Raw genomic sequence first — 18,546 nt, forward strand, 5'->3', positions numbered from 1 at the left:
ACAACTTGCTATCTACTTTTTTTTTTTTTATATAATAAACATTTTTAAAGTGATTAGTATGAACAAAGTACTATTTTAAACTTTATCAAGTTCAAAACTGTAATTTTCATAAAAACTCTAGGAGGCATGCTACTTACATTTTACAGATGAACAAAGTGAGGTACAGAGACATTAATAACTTCTTCAAGGTGATATAGCTAGAAAGTAGCAGAATTGGAATTTGAACCAGATAGCCCGGGTCCAGACTTCATTCTCAAATCACTACACAATGACCGGGGGGGGGGGGGGAATCATCACCATTGGAGGTATCCAATGATGGTGCCCCCCCCCCTGTCATTTTCATCATCATTAACATTTATGAAAAACCAATTTCCAAACATCATGCTGAGCACTTTGCCTTCTTACCTCATTTATGCTCACAAGACGTTTACGAAGCAGGTTTCCAAATGCAGGAACTGTATCACTGAAAGGTTGAGTAAGGAATCCAGGAACATGCATTTTGAAAATGGTGGGACTAGAGCTGAAATCTTGGTCAGTGTTTTTCATTTTATTTTTTTAAATTTTTTTTCAGTGTTCCAAGATTCATTGTTTAAGCACCACACGCAGTGTTCTTCATTTTAAACTAAACATCAGAGATGATGGTAAAAGAATGAATGGTAAAAGAATGAATGAATGAAGTATGTAGTATGAATGAAGCATGTGACCCAGTAGCTTGCATATAGTAGGTGCTGCAAATACTTGCTTAATGAACAGATGCAAACAGTGTTTGAAAATTCCAGGGGGTTGTCTTTGACGAGGCTGACACACGTCCACGTCACTCTTCCCGTTCTCACCTTTGAAAGGACTTAGTATATCGGCTACATAATATTTTATATATATATATATATATATATATATATAAAACATAGCGTCCTTTAGTAGAACATATCATTCTTTAAATATTTAATATTTAAATATTTTTTTAAAGATTTTATTTATTTATTTGACAGAGAGCAGAGAGAGAGATCACAAGTAGGCAGAGAGTCAGGCAGAGAGAGAGAGAGAGAGAAGCAGGCTCCTGCTGAGCAAAGAGCCCCATGCGGGGCTCGATCCCAGGACCCTGAGATCATGACCTGAGCCGAAGGCAGCGGCTTAATCCACTGAGCCACTCAGGCGCCCCAATATTTAATATTTAAATATTAAGATGAAGGTGGCATCCTGCCTTTTGCCCTTAACTACTTTAGTATGTATTTCCAAAAATATATTTCCAATATAACCACTGTATGATTATTCAAATCAGAAAATGCAACATTAATATAATTGATCATCTAAATATTTTAAATAAATATTTAAATATTTAATAGCAATGTTCTATGACCAGTATGCTTTTATATTCCTTAACTGTAGTGGTTTTTATCCCTTAAATAATGAGTGTAGTGCTAGAATTCATAAATAATTTAGTGTATGTTACACAAATACCTGTGGGCTGATGGAACTCTAGGTCTTGGGTCATAATAGAGTCTTAATTCTTGAATCCTTAACTTTTAAATTGTTTCCAGAAAGCATCTTCCTGCTAACCTGAAAGGGTTAACTGCCCTCTGTGAAGAAACACGGAGCTACCCGGAGATTTTTACTCACCTTGACTCACCACTGAGTCAGGCCATCCATCTTACTTGATTCCTGTTTGAGATTCTCATCACAGATAGTTCTCTCTCTCACACACCCCCTCACCCTCCTTCCGTTCCTCCATCCCTTCTTACATCTTTAAAATTTCGCTTGTCGTTCTCCCTGGTTTTTAATGGGCTGGCAGAACCCTCCAGGGCTGACCGTCAGACAGGGTTTATAAAAGCAACAGCCTTGAATCCTGAATTCCAGAAAGAATTTGATTCAGCTGTCAGTTCCAGAGGAGGAAAAAGGTGTTTCGGGGGAGCAAAATATAAAGAGTGGAGCGAAAGTAAAAGACAGATATCACAGCTTTGCGACGACTCCGTTCTATCAGCCAGACAGTAGGAAAAGGAGAAGTAGAAAAATGCCCTACAAAGACACCAAATTTATCAAGGAAGTAAATAGTGCAGTTTGAGAAAGTACACCACCCTTTCTTTTCTTATCCTCACCTCTCAGGCTCTCCCCTAATTCCCGAGGTCCGTCATTTGGCTTTCTATTTCTAAAACATCGCGCAGACATCAAAACATTTAGGAAAGCTAAAGAGCACAGGCATGACCCACGGGAATTAAATGGAAGACGGAGAACCAATTTCTAATAACGACACTGTCAAGTTCTCCATTTCCACAGGTAAGAGAGGGAACAAATATAAGTAACTAAAACCTTCTCTACATGGAGATACGATTCAGAAAAAAAGAAAAAAAAAAAAAAGGAAATAATAGCCACTGGGGTAAGATTGGATATGCAATATGTATTCGCATTTGGAAGTTAATGTAATTGTTTGACTCTGCAGACAACAGCACAACATTCGCCTGAATTTAGTAATGATGGTAACAGTGAAGTAGTACTTTGTCCTCACCAGGACAGTGTGAGGTAGGTGCCATATTTCTCCCATTTTACAAATGATAAATGTGAGGCACAGAGAGAAAATGACTTGCCCAAGGGACCAGCTAGTGAGTGGGGAGAAAAGCAACTGGCATCCCAGCTGTCTGATTCCCAAATCTGCCAGCTTCATGCATGCATCTTTCGAAACACACATCCCAACTGCATGGGAAACAGTCCTACGTCTTATGCCATAATTACTACTTATGGGGTGTGTCGGGGGGTTGCCCCTCTTTCTTATCATGTTATGGCAGTTTTGTTCTAAGTTAGATTTTAACAAGTCTGTTTTCATCGACTTCAATCAAAAAGAAGAGGCCAGAGGACCATTTAACGTAAACCTTCACTCGGCCTCTAGCTGTCCTGTCATCTCGTCACACAGGAATCCCCGAGGTGTTCTAGATAGCCATCCTTCCTTCAAGGACCGGCCCTGAAGGGGGTGAGGAAAGCAATGAGGGGATTTTCCAGAAAAAAATAGGGCCTTGGACAGGCCCTATGGCACTGTGTAAGTTTTGTTTTAGAGATAAAACAGTAAAGTCCTATGCACAAAAAAATTTGAGTACTATCCCGATGCCAAACCTTCACTAAGTTTTTGAAGAAGAAATACGTCTCTGTAACATCTCACCTGAAGCTGATCTGTTTCGGAAGTCAGCAATGCATCCTAGAAATAGGAATTCAGTATGTCATGTGTATTTGTTCAGTCATATAATCAATACGGCACCTGTTTTTGCACAATGCTAGAGCTATAATGACAAAGTAGTCTGAGACCCTGCCTCGACAGGCTCGTGGGTTTGTTGGAGGTGGAGATGGAGGAATTAGGGAGGAGGAAGACACAGGAGAGTAAACAGTTACCGTACAATAAATTACGAGTAAAAAGGGGGAGGTTCCAAGAACTATTGAATTAGAGGAGGAAGTTCTTATTTATGCCAAGAGCCAGGAAGGACAGAGGTAGCTGGGAAGGTTTTACAGCGGGGTTCGTTCTGTAGAAAGATTTGAAAATGAGTAGGACTTCACCAAGAATAAGGGTGGGGGAGATGGAGGTTGGCTCTAGTTACTCAACAAATAACTCAAAATTCCATTCGTACTGTATATGTAAGTTAATATTTGTGGAATGCTTGTTTTTGAATAGCATTTGTTGAATACTATTGGTAGTATCAGGTGAGTAAATATTTATTGACAATTTATTCTTTCTGCCTGGGTTATGCCACCTCTCAGTCATGTCAGTTAGCTCTCGATCTGCTGTTGACTCTCTCATAACAATAAGGCCAACCACCTTCAGGAAAAAAAAATACTGTAAATACTTGTAGGTTATTAGGGTGTACGTCCAGTGAAACTCCTACCACCATAATAGTAGGTTATGTGCCTCATACATTGTTTGTTAATGGTTAGGTAATAATCTTATCTGTCATATACAAAATAACGAAGGGCTTATCAAGTCCGATCTATCCAGCTTGGCTCCATTAACTCTCTGTTTCTTACCACAGGAATGAGAGGTAGACCAGGAGTACAGCCACAACTGGATGGCAGGAAATTTTAAATCTCCAGAGAGTACAAGCTCAAACCATACTTTATACACGAGTACCACCCCCTTTATTCAGCGCTACCCTCTCTTACCTCATATTCTAATGAGGGGTATGAGTGGGTAGGGAGTCAGCTGGTAAAATAAATAAAAACAATAAAATTGTGTAGTATGTTGGAAAATGATAAGTTCTCTAGAAGAAAATGTAGAGGAATAGTGAAGTGAAATAGTGAATAGTGAAATCGTGAAGTGAAATGTAGGAATAGTGAAGAGGGGTGCTAGATTAGAAAAAGGGAATACAGTCTTTAAATACGATTGTCAGGGTAAGTCTTGTTAAGGTTTGAATGAGGTCTGAGGGCGTTAGCTCATGAGATATCTAGGATGTGTGGTCTGGGCAGCAGGAAGAATTTGTATAAAGACATTAAAATGGATGCAGACCTGGTCACTTAATGAGTAGGAAGGATGGCGTTGTGTCTGGCCGGAAGAAAACAGGAATAGGAAAGCAATCGATGAAGTCAAGGATATAACAGGAGGAGGAGGACAAACACAGAGTCTTCTGGACACTGAAAGGACTCTTATTTTGAATGATATGAGCCTGTGCAAGGATTTAAAATGTGATGACATGATCTGACTTAAGTTTTAATAACCTCTCCCAGGCTGCTGTTTTGAGAATAAGTGTAGATTTTAGAAGATGCAAAGCAGAAGCACGGTAACCAATTCCTAAACTACTTTAGTTTGCAAGTGAGAGCTGATATTTGTTTGAACCTGGGTGACAGCTGAGGAAGTTGCAAGAAATGTTTCGATTCTGGATTAATTTGGAAGGTAGAGCCAACAGGTGTGTGAAAGTTCAGGCATTTCCATCACTCTGTGTCTGTGAGCAGAGAGGGTCCAGTAGCTCCAGAACAGTGTTAGTGAGCCCTCACAAGCCAAACAGACAGAAGCAGGGAGATAAACTCAAGAAATACTCAAATGGATCTGAAAGTATTTAGTAGAGCACCAACAATACCTGCAACAGATCCAATATCCAAGAGTGGCTGGCTCTACAAGGCTGAGTTTAGGAAAGAGGTGTGGACTTGAAGCATGAACTTGAACATCTTTACAAATAGTTGGTATAAAATATGAACCCACAAGGAAATGAGTATCAACAGAAAATAGAAGGGGAGCAAAGATTAGTCCTGACACCTTCAAACATGAAAGGCCAGGGAGGAGAGGGGATAAGAGCAAATAATATTGAAATAGAATTGCCAGCTAGGTAGGAGGAAAACTAGAATATTGTAGCATTGTGTAAGACAAGAAAAAAATTCATTGAGGAAGATGGAACCATCAGCTGGGTAGAGAACTATTGCTTTGGTAGGGAAGATGGGAGCTGAGAAGTGACACTGGATTTGAACTGTGGCAGTGCCTGGTGACCTAGGCTTGAAAAGTTCTGTGGAAAGGTGTGGGGAAAAGCAACTTTAAGAGACAATACCAGGAGGGGCGCCTGGGTGGCTCAGTGGGTTAAAGCCTCTGCTTTTGGCTCGGGTCATGGTCCCAGGGTCCTGGGATCGAGCCCCACGTCGGGCTCGGCGGGGAGCCTGCTTCCTCCTCTCTCTCTGCCTGCCTCTCTGCCTGCTTTTGGTCTCTGTCTATCAAATAAATAAATAAAATCTTTAAAAAAAAAAGAGAGAGAGAGAGAGAGAGAGAGAGACAATAACAGGAGAAGAATTGCAGACCATCAGTATAAACCACATTTCTGGGGGTAGGCAGGGGGAGTTGCTGCAACAGGAGGCAAAGAAATAAGGTAGTACCTAGCAGAGCAAAGGAAGGACAAAAGACTGTTTTTTTAAGGAGAAATAAGAACATGTGTGTATACTATGGGAAATGATTCAGTAGAGATGTTGTGAGATCTCTTAGAGGGATTTTCTGCTTCACAAGGCTTACTTTGAGAGACACTTTCAGCAGCTCTATTATCAAGTAGAACCTATAGGCACCCAACAGAAACTTGGAGAGTGGACCAGAGGTTGAGTTTTAAAATATGTCTGAGTGAACCTAGCATATGATATGTATTGCCACTTAATATTATTCCTTTAATACTCATAAATGATTCTGTTGACAAAAGCATTTTTAAGGTTTAAGTAAATGATATGCAACCTTCTGTATTTTTTTCCTCTATCAGATACATTTGCTTGCCATTCAATAGCAAATTTCATGTGGTTTGTAATGTGCAGAATATCTGTACTGGGAATAGACGGAGATCTGAATATAATAATAATTAAAGAAGCAATTTCTTAACTTCAGTATCTTATGGTTTTATCAGAGACATCAAATATATCATCCTGAAATAATATGAAGTAATGATAATATTTAACATTCATCGAACACCTAGATGTGTAGTGAGCACTGTGTAAGCACTCCAAAACCATTATCTATATCAGACTTTCTCAACCTCAGCACTGTTGACACCTTCAGGTAGATAATTTTTGGGGTGGGGCTGCCCTGTGCATTGTGGGATGTGTAGGAGTTCCCACGTTTTCTGCCCACCAGATGCCAGTAGCCCTCTCCCTAACTCCAGTTTGACAAATAAAAATGACTCCAGATATTGCCAAATATTTCCTCAAGGGTAAAACCCTCACCTTGTTTGATTTATGTTAAATTGCATAAACTTCTAAGGAAGATATCCTAATTACCCTTCATTTTATAGATTAAAAAAGTAGAAAATTCAACTTACCAACATAGGTGCCTAATTCTTTCATGACACCAATCCAGTGTCTACATGCTAATGGAACTAAATAAAAAGCTCAACTCATACTTATATGCAGGTTCAATGTTTCCTACCTGTTTTCTCTATAACTAAAGATTTTTGAAGACACAACTGTATGGTCAATAGATACCCCCTGCATTAAATTAGAAAAGAATAAACTTACAAATCTTTGAAGCGAGTCGCATAAAACACTCAGCACATTTTAATAAATAACATACCCCTACTCTTTAAAAATAAATGGATTTAACCTGGTCATATATAATGAATCATTTCTTTATCAAAAAATATTTATTGAACATCTCTTATATGTGAATCCCTGCTCCATGACCTATAATGACAAAGTGCATAAATTATAAGACATACTTATAAGGAAAGGTAAATAGTTTTAGGCAAATATAAATATACAATCACAAGGTAGTGCTTAATTAATTTACAGTTGAGTAATAAAGAAAACAAGAGATATGAGTTTCCAAAGAAGAAAAAATACTGAGACGGTTTCTTAGAAGAGGCATGACTTGAGTTCCATATTGAATAATTAAAATACATGGGTAGGAAGAAATCTCTGGAATCGTGATGAGTGAACAAAGGGACAGTGAAGCAAGAACATTTGGGGGGAATTTGGAGAAGAATCGGTAAAAACTTAGTGCAGACTAGAGGGTTAATACACAAGATTCATGAGAAAGGAGGTTGAAAAGAGAGAGGTGATCTGTAGACGGAGGGGGGATATACTGAAGAATTTTGTCTTCATCTTTCAGTGATTATACCAGATTTGGGGAAATAATACAACACAATGAATGTAGCTTTTTGATTAAACTGGTAACTATTGTGTAGAACCTATCACAACAGGGGACTCCAAAGACATGAAGACAAGGGTAATCTAGAATATAACCCAGAATGAAGATGTTTAACTTAGAAAGGTAGGGGGTCACAGTGAATAAAACTATGGTCATCAAAGAGTATCTGTAAAATTAGGTGGATTAACAATATGTTCATTTCAGCGATTATAATCACATTGATTCTGATCCATACACAGCAGAACTGATTATGGTTTCAAAATCATGAAGATAGTCCCAGTGATCAGATTAGCGTTGGCAGTCATGCAACCAGTTCTTTTGAATTTGCTACCTTGATGTTGCCATGCTTGCTTGCTTGCTTTTTTTTTTTTTTTGTACTTCAGTGTTGTGTCCCAAGGTACTCTGTATCTTGACTTGCCATGGAAGATCTCCTAAAAGCAATCTCACTGTTATCAATTTAACTATGCTCTAGGGAGCATGACTATTAAAGTTATTATCTATACGAGGAACAGGAAAATGGCGTATTGAGACCATTATCTGATTCAAAGAATCCACTACCATAGTGACATAGCCTACACTAACCAAATGGTACCTGGAAATCAGCCTGAGGGGTCAAGATAATGTTCTCCATTCTCTACCTTGCTTGGGCTTTTTTGTTTTTTTTGTTTTTTGTAGGTTATTCCTTCCTGTTCTTCTTCATCTCCCTCTCAAGTTTATGTTTCTCTCTGCCCAAACTTGATTCTTCCATTTAAGGGTAGTAGAGGAACTAGATGAAAATAAATCAAGCAACACTGAAAAATCTAAATTGCTCTTGGTGGGGGATATGTAGAGTAGGTAACATGAGAACTTAAATTTCCCAGGTCTTCACAGATGCAACTGGAAAGTGAGTTTGCTGAATTTTATGACATGTGTAATCCAAAACATGATGCAGATGATGATAATATTAGCAATGTCCAGAATAACTTTGTACCTAGATTAAATTGGAGAAGACCCATGTAGTTCCAGAAGCTCAGGAAAATCCCTCAGGCCACCCAAGTGAATGTCCCATCTGCTTACTGATGCCTGAAATTACACAGTAAGAGTTTCATTTCTTAGCCCCAAGCATTTGATTCCTGTTAAAATGCAAATCTCCTGGGCATGGCAATACTCTAAGTTGTTGCTTTAGTCCAGGAGGAAAAATTATTTTCAGAGACTTTCTTTAAAATATATTTGGGCAAGGAGAAGAGTATGAGGCCACCGGACCCTGGAAACAGGTGGAACAGTAAAACTTAATAGCTAGGGGTTGGGAAGGGGTGAGAAAAGGGAATGCAAAGAGGAGAAGAATACAAAATGTAAGATGGAACACATGAAAAGACCTTACTATCTTTTCTGGATCTGAGAATTGATATTGCTACATGAGAATGAGCTTACTTTACTATTTTATATCCTCTGTATCCAGCTGTTACAGAATTCAATCTGTGTAGCACACATGTAGTTAGGGTTTAAGGGTAGACACTCTTGTAACCTTATAAGGATGATTAATTGTGATATCTCTTTACCAGTTTGGGTTGTGGTGTATGGAAATTACCCTAACCCTATGACCCCCTCTTCTTTTTGATTTATAGTCTCTTTCTTTTAATCAGAGTGATGCAAATCTAGGAATTTTATTGGAAAATATTATAAATTTCTCATTAGGTCTATTATACACAGAAGTGTCCCAGGTGACCCTTAACCACCCTCTGAAATAGCATCACTGCTCTAATCCAGGGAGAGCTGGTCATTCACGTGCTGTCACTACACTGTTGAAGGTTACTCTTAGGTAACCTATATAGGTGGTTAATGCAAGAGGAGTCATGGGGGCGCCTGGGTGGCTCAGTGAGTTGAGCCTCTGCCTTGGGCTTGGGTTGTGGTCTCGTGGTCCTGGGATCAAGTCCCACGTCAAGCTCTCTGCTCGGTGGGGAGCCTGCTTCCCTTCCTCTCTGCCTGCCTCTCTGCCTACTTGTGATCTCTGTCAAATAAATAAATAAAATATTAAAAAAAAAAAAGTCATGAACAAACCCTTTGGCAACATTTGAGTTGATTAAAAATGCTTTCTTTTGAGAGAAATTTAGTCTTGTTTAGGTTCAAATCGACAAAACATCTATAAGACTCTGAATAAGAATTAGCATGTTTTTAAAAGAAAATTATGTTTCCATCCTTAGTTTAAAATTTGGTCCTTCCAAAAACTCTCTGACAAAACAAGAAACCTCTTTATGTATAACTGAATTAAAGGAAATGCTTTTTTTTTAAAGTGAGAAAAAATATTTCTAACATCATCTATTTTTTTTTTCAATTTGTATTTGCGTAGTTTGGATTTGCTTAAATATGCTAATATCAGTATGCCTTATCTGTTTAGATACAATTCAGGAAAATCATGAGAATTGAGAAAAGAACAGTAAAAATGTCTACTTTTTATTCCTATTACAGATGAACTCTCACCTAATTGTCTCTAATTTAAAAAAAAAATTATGAGAGTTTACTTGCATCTCATTTACATGGAAAGAAGTGACCAATTCAGGTAGGAGTTGATATCCTGTCTTGTCAATTTCAACAACTTAAATTGTTATTATATCTCAAAGCATCTGAATTCTGGAGATCTGGAGAGCCTCCTGTTTATTCCCTTTATTTAAACAGATGAAAACTGAGCCAGGGAGGTTGAGTGATGCACCCAAAGACTTCCACTAAAGCAAGTCCTTAATGTGGTTTCCCGATTCTCTGCCCCGTGAGCATTTCATCACAGCATTCTGCCCCATTGAAAATGGTAAATATACTTAAGATTTTAGGCTTTGGTTAGTTTCAAAACATCCACATACTTAAACTTTTATGAAACTCAGAGAGAAACTAGTGAAAATTCCTGGGTGGAACAATCCAGAACGAAGAATGGAATTTCCAGTTTGTATTAATTGCTCAGGAAATGAAGGTCCTAAGAGGTCAAGTAGCTGAATTTCATAGAACTAGTCAATAGTAAAGTTGAAAGTAGCACCTTAAGCTGTTTAATCAGCTCAACAGTGTGGCCTCTTTACATGCAAAACAGGTGGAGAACAAGGTATTGTTATAGGGAGGGAAGGTTGGTGAAGTACCAGGTTCTGACCATAGGAGATTGTGGCGGAGTTCATGTCTTAGGAAGTGCAGAGCCATGGTCAGAAATGTTCTCCAAAGTAGTGAAAGAACATTGTTCAGATTTCAAATACCAGAGATGTAAATACAGTTGTTGAATGTGAACAAATAGTAAATCCCAAAAAAAGTGTGAGGAGGTGCCCCCCCCACACACAAAAAAGTGGAAAAGCTCTCAACGTGCCTTGGGCATAATATGAATCAGAATTCCATGCAAATACTAAAAACCTCCAGACTATTAATATGCATTCCTAAGCAACTGACTCTCTTGCAGTATACAGAAGATGAAATCAACACTTTTGGAACTGTAGTTCTATTATAAGAGCATATAATCCTTTATCTTTTAAGTATTGGAATATCTTTTCCCAAGAAAACAGAGAATCTTTCATGAATAAATAATCAGGTCACAATCATCATTTTATACCCTAGCCCTCTCCTCTATGTAGCCGAATTCCTACGTACAATAGACTCTTTAAGAAAATACTTGTTAAAGAAATAAGGAAATGATCATATGGCCAAGTGTAATTCAACACAGATAATTACCTAGAAAAAAAAAATTTCTGCAAAGGAGGAATACTGATGAGAGGAGAAAAGAAGAAAAGCAGAGAAAGGAAAAAGAATAAAGTATTTCACAAGTTTAATCAGCACAGATGTACCAAAAGAAGTCACCCACTTTAGGCATTTCTCAATAAATATGCATCAGGTGTCTACTTCGTGAAAGAGAGATGTCAAATGATGTCTTTGGTGAAGCCTCGGTGAATGAGTTGGGATGACAGGCGCGGTAATAAGATGGTTCGATAAAACACAAACACAGAAATCAAAACAATCTGGATTAAAATCTTGCCGTTTCTGTTTATTCTCTACATAACCTTAAGCTACTTATTTAAAGCTTCTAAGGATCGCTTTAACATCTAAAAACTGAGGATAGTACTTGACTATAAGATTGCTGTGGGGCCTAAACAGAATAATGCACGTGAAGCAACTAGAAAAATGCCTTTATGCGTATTGAGTACTTACTACCCTCCTCTCTTCATTTCCTCATCTGGAGTTATATGGACAATGGGAAGTAAATTAGAGAGAGAGCAGCAGCAACAATGTGACACAATGCTATTAAAAATGGACAACGGACACGAATAGACATCTTTCCAAAGAAGACATGCGAATGGACAACAGACCTGTGAAAAGCTGCTCAGCATCACTCAGCATCAGGGAAAAGCAAATCAAATCCCCAGTGAGAGACATCACTCACACCTGTAAGGATAGCTTTTTTAAAAAAAGACGACAGAGAAGTGTTTGCCCATGAGGATGTGGAAAAAAGTGACCGCCTATGCCCTACGGGTGGGAATGCAGATAGGAACAGCTACTGTGGAAAACCATATGGAGGTTTTAGAGGCCAAGGGCAGACTGCCCCAAGTTGGGTTACTTTGGTAGGAATATCATTTTGAGTTAAAAGCAATCAAAACCCAGCAGCTTCAGGAAAAGCTCTTTATCTTCCCATCCCTTGCCTAATTGTACCAGGAAAAGAGCTATTAAGAGATTCCTCTTTACCTAAAAAAACAAAAACAGAAACAAAAACAAAAAAACTTATATACATAAGAAAGCAACCCTTGTTTTCCAAACATCTCCTCTCACCTTCTTGCTAATGGTCTTTCTCCTTTTTGTATTTTCAGACCCCTTCCTCTCTCCTTGGCTCTATAGAAGCATGGTGTGTCTGTGGATTCCCCTTACATATGCTATTAAATTTTCCTTTCACTTGTTACTGTGTCCCACGTCAATTCCATTCTTCAATTCCTTAGAAGGACCTTGAAGGGCAGAGAAAATTCTTCCTCCTTAAGAACATTCTTCAAAAAATTAAACATGGAACTACTATATGATCCAGTAATCCCACCTTAGAGACCTATGCAAAGGAATTGAAATCAGTTTCTTGGAGAGATATCTGCACTTTCATGTTTATTGCAGCATTAATATGGAAACAACCTAAGTGGCTGTCTGTCAACAGATGAATGAAAAAAGAAAATGCAATGGGTAGGTAGATAGAAATGAATATTGTTCATCCATAAGAAACAAGGGTATCCTGCTATTTGCAATGATATCGATGAAACTGGAAGATAATTATGTTATGTGAGAAAAGCCAGACAGAGAAAGACAAATGCTGTATGGTATCACTTATATGTGGAATCTAAAAAAGTAAAATGTCAAACTCAGAAACAAAAAACAAAATGGTGGTAGAGAAGGATGTCAGGAGGTAGGTGTGGGGGAAATGGAGAGATGTTAGTCAAATGGTCCAAACTTTCAATTATTGGATAAAGAAGTTCTGGGGATATAATTATAGTATGGTGACTATAGTTAATAATACTCTATGGTATACTTGACATTTGCAAACAGACTATACCTTGAAGTATTATCACCACACACACACACACACACACACACACGCACGATAACTATGTGGGGTGATAGATGGGTCAATTAACTTGATAGTGATAATTATTTCATAATGTAGATGCATATCAAACAGTCGTGTTGTATACCTTAAATCTATACCATTTTATTTGTCAATTATACTTCAATAAAGCTGAGGAAAAAAAGAAAGGAGACATATGGCTACTGTGTGTTCCAAATAGAATAACTGACCAAGAAATGAAGGCTCTATCAATAGGCTTCGATGTTCTGTACTGCGCTGCTATCTCAGTTCTCGAGCTCATAGAAGATAGTTGGTAACTTCAAGGAAAGTGAATATTCCCAGGACGGCATAGCTCTTTATGAAGTAGATTCTCACTGCCCTAGAGGAGGTGATCCCAAGCACAGACTGAATTGTTACTAACCACTGTATTCTCACCAGACCGTTGGGACCTGATTTTCAACACTTCAGCTGATAGCAGATGAGTGGGGTTTGGCAGAGATGGGCTAAATATTCATCAGTCATCAGTCCTCTTTGCTGTTTTTCCTAGGCATTTGCTAGGCTACATTGCCCAGCCTCTCTTGAAGTTAAATGTGGCAGCACAAATGAGTTCTGACTTATGTATTTTTAACTAATGGAATATGAGCAGAAGTGGTTGAGGCCCTCCAACCCCACAAAGGCTTTCTCATATCTCCATGTTCTTTCTCCTTTGGCCAACTGATGCACATGGATATGGTGACTTTTAAAACCATGGTGAGAAGGAGACTGGATCCAGAATGATGGAACAGATAGCTCCCAAACAGTGTGGGCAAGAAATGGTAGCTAGCCATGACCTGGCACAGATTTAGGAGGGAAATTCCTTCCTTGGGCATTACTCAAAGGTGTATATGGCAGCACAAGCTACATGAGCAGATAGGAACTGGCTCCTCTGATGAATGTGAGAAGGAAGATGAAGGAACGTGTCCTTGCTTTGGGCCCTCACCAGTGTTCACACTGATAGGACAGGCAGTGAGCTACAAACAACAGAATGACTTGAAGATGCCAAAAGAACTTCCGGTCTCTAAATACCCGCTGAGTTCTGACCCAGTAGACTTTTGACTTCCCACACTGAGGCTGTAAGAGAAGGAGATAAATACTGCATCAAGAATGCCCTTGCATTTTCTAAATGCATAATTACCGAGTTAAAAAGATGGATTAGGATGACTCCCCCAAAGCTGTTTCAATGTCTATCTCTTGAAATAGAAAGCAAAACTATTTTTATTCACAAGTGAACACAGAGTTGCTGACATCGGTGACATCCGGGGATAATAAAATTTACGTGGTGAGTGATTAACACCACGGGACTTTCCAAATGGGGCAAGGTTTAATGGGCAGCTCCACTGGTTCTCCCTATCCAAGAGGCATCGGGTTGTAGGGGAGGAAAAATAATTTTCCCTTTACCCTTCTAAATTGTTGGCTGAGACCTCCTTTAATAAAAAACAGATTAACAGTAGAAAAACAAACAAATTTAATAACATATATACCTCCTGTATGCATGGGAGAGACCAGGAAAACTGAGTAACTCCCTAAAATGGCTCAAACCACCTTAAATACCAACTCCAACTAAAGACCATAGAAGATGGGGTATGGGAGTTATGGGAAGCTATCAGAAAAAGCACAGCAAACAAGAGTAAGGTTGTCATGCAGATTTAGGTCTTTTCCTTCCCCATTGATAAAGAGTTTCTTAGAGATTTTGTCATTTTTCTCTTCTTGGGACAGAGAGGGCAATACCCTTACAAATGAATATTTCCCTCATAGATGTAAAGGTTTATAAGAATCAAAAGGTAACTTCAACTCAATAGTCAGAGCTTTTCTTATATTTGCAGTTGCCTAAAAGTAATCAGCCTAACATAATCCTTATGCCAGGGAGATATTTTGGAGTGGCATATTCTGTTCCCCTTCAAGGTGCAAAGAAGATAAACTCAAGTAGGATGCTCAAGGAATGCATTGCCAATGGAGAGAGTCGCTAAGAGTAAAGGTGAATTCTTCCTTTAAAATGTGCTTCCAAATGGCCCTGTCAGCCCAGTGCTGGAAGTGATAAACAAACTAAAATAAACCCAACCAAATAAACCCTGCATTTGGATAACACAATGCTGAATTCAGGCCCTAATATATCAATTAATGCTGTTAATAGTATTGCACGTAATTTGTACTGAAAGCACAAAAAAAAAAAAAAAAAAGAGAAAGAAAGAAAGAAAGAAAGAAAGAAAGAAAGAAAGAAAGAAAGATGACAAAGCAATTTCCTTAGGAATGTATAGTAAACAAAATTCTTTGATCTTACATTCTAAATCCAGGGCTTTAGAATTTAAATGTATGTACTTCTCGATTCTATAAAATGAATGAGAACATTCCAGCAAATGATAACGTGGGATTGATGAACTTATAAATATCAGGTTTTTGGTCTACTTGGAAGAAAAATAGTACAAATGCTAAAGTATTGCTATGCAAAGGGAATGATGAATGCTTGACTTCCAGATACTTATTTTTGGAGTAGGAAACATTCGGTTGCTTTTTTTTTTTTTTTTCTGTATTATTTCTAGTTAGAGAAATTTACCAACACACGAAATGCAGTAGGTCACTCCTCGAAATTGACTCGTTTCCACTCTAGCAACAAGTCCTTGAACTAAGGAAATTCTATAAGCTGTTCAGTGTGTCTGAGAACCAATTCTAAAATGATTCGGTTGGAAGCACAGATGTAAAAGATTCAAACACCGAACTGAATCCAAAAATATTACGCCAATCATTTCCATTTTGCCAGATTCAGCTGACCACTTCTGCCTCTTCCCAGAACCTGTGACCAGCCCTGACTCTCACAGGTAAGGAGGAGGGTCCATAATTAGCTTCCTGATACCAAATGATTCCAAATGCCCTGAATTTTTATGATTAAATACTGCGGACAAGGACTGATAGCTACTACAGCATTCGAGAATCAGCCTGATGGGCTTCCTCCTTGCATCTCTAGCTGCCTCTTCTTGCCTTCCCCCCGAGATCTCTTCCATCTTCCCCGTTCTCCAGGTGTCAAGTTGTGGTTTCCAGATAGTTCCAGCTTTCGCTTCTATGCCTTTGTACCTGCTGTTACCACCACTTACCTAGAGTACCCTTTCTTCTCCTCCATTTTATTAACTCCTATTAGTCCTTGAAAATTTCCCCAAAACGCCTTCTCGGGGAAACCCTTGAGCACGTAGCAAAAAAGTTTCTCTCCTGCCATAATTCTGTCACAGCACCAATCACAACATATAGTAATTACTTATTAGACTGTCAACTCCTAAGGTACCAATGGGGCTCATTTAAATCTTTTTGAGTGAATTAATGAATGATGGCAGAAAGCCAAATTTTAAATTAGTATCATCATGAACTCCATGATAAATTGAAGTGAAATTAGTGGATTAAAATATGCCTCTTCCACAGGACTGTGAACCGTTGAAGGACACCCACCAAGCGCTATACCCAGAATATCGAATGTATAAATGCTCAATGAAGGAATGCAATCACGTGTTTTATTTGACATAACATCATTCGTACTACCAGCAGTGGTATAGAAGATGAGCCCATTCTCCCCACAGCATGCCCTGCCCCTACTCTGGCACCTTAATACATCAGTTCTTCTCAATATTGCATTCCGTTTTCCCTTTGATAAGCACACATCTACAAATCTTATACCAGAGAGTGGTGTTGATTTTTGATGTTTGACCTTCATTAAAATCTTCCGGAGTCAGGAATGCATAAGCATTCTTAAGAAGTAGAATCGGGAAATTTTGCATCGTGCTAATTTTTAGGCAACCGTTGAGCACATTCCTCCATTTATCTAACCCACTTTTGTCAGGCGTTCATTGCACTATACAAACCTGTGCGGGACCTATGTTGTAAATGAGACACATAGTGTGTTTTATCATGGAACTTAGATGTCAGAAAGCATGAAGAAAAAAAGAATGTAGTTGAGAGCTCTACAAAGAAGTGAAAATATTTACCCAAATTCTGGAATATTGGTACTTCTAATGTCTAGCCGCCGGACTATCACTGAGTGGAATTTAGACAAGGATGAAGCAAGAAAACTAGTTGCACAGCTGTGTCAGCAGGTTAGGGGGGATAGGAATGCCTTGGTCCTCTATACATTTAGAAGGTAGAACGAACGGGGTTAGATCTGCATGTAAGTGAGAGACGTAAAAGTGCAATATGACGTCTGCATTCCTAAGTGAGTAAACAGTAGTGCCAGGAGTCACGAAGATGGGGGGAAAAATGAGAAAAGCATGTTGTCTGGTCAGCAGGGAGGAGAGTCGATGAGCTCGGTGTTGCCTGTATTAATCTACACACCTGGAGAACATGTGTGTAGAGCTGTTCAGTGTGCAGCTGCGTGTGCAGATCTCAGAGGTTTGTAGCCGGTGGTCACCTGCTTATGGAAAATCACTGAAGCCATGAAAGTGAATGTGAGTGGACAGGGTGAGAGGGAAAAAGTGGCCTAGGATATAATCTGTAAATATTTACACATAAAATATGAACAGAGAGATACACCTGGGTGGCACAGTTGGTTAATCATCCGACTCTTAGTTTCGGTTCAGGTCATGATCTCAGGATCCTGGGATTGAGCCTCGCGTCAGACTCGGTGCTCAGCGTGGAGTCTGTTTGGGATTCTCTCTCCCCCTGCCCCTCCGGCTCCTTCTGTCTCTCTCTTTCCCCTCTCTCTCTAAAATAAATAAAAATCTTTAAAAAACAACCATGAACAGAGAAAATAGGGCCATCGAAAAAGCCAGGAGGCTTTTTAAAAGATTATTAAAAACAAAATAAGAAAGAATTATAGTTTAAGAAATGTCATTTGAGAGCTATGACTTGATAAATGCTAAAAAAGATTCATTGGTCTTAGCAACAACATGGATGTCAATGACGTTGGCAAAAATTAATGGAATAGCAGAATCTTTGGAAGAAAATGAATCTTGGCAGAAACAGATAAAATCTCCTGAGGAGACAAGACTTAATTTAAAGCTATTTCAATAATTTCAAAATGGAAAAACATTAATGTAACTAGAATTAATATGTCAGTAGGGGAAATCCATTCTAAGCATATAAGCTGACAATATAACCTTGTAGGTAAGGCACTGGGGTTCATTGCAAAACTCAGCTCTTCACACACTAGTCACCTGTGGTTACTTCCACACGTGTTTTTTGAGAGCTCCGGGGCTCTTGTTTATAAAATAGGCATAATAATACTAGCAATCCATGGGTTTTGGGAAAATGAAGCCCCCAACACAAGGTCTAGGAGAAATTGGGCCCTGAGGAATGTGAATTGATACAAATTATTGAAGTACACGGGGTCTTGGACTGCTATCTGAATAAAGGCACTAAGAAAGCAGAAAGGAATTTGAAGGTTGCCTGGGACACGGGAAGCAGAATGGGTGAAAGAGATGAA

This window comes from Mustela nivalis, assembly GCF_964662115.1.
Source record: "Mustela nivalis genome assembly, chromosome: 7".
Taxonomy (NCBI): Eukaryota; Metazoa; Chordata; class Mammalia; order Carnivora; family Mustelidae; genus Mustela; species Mustela nivalis.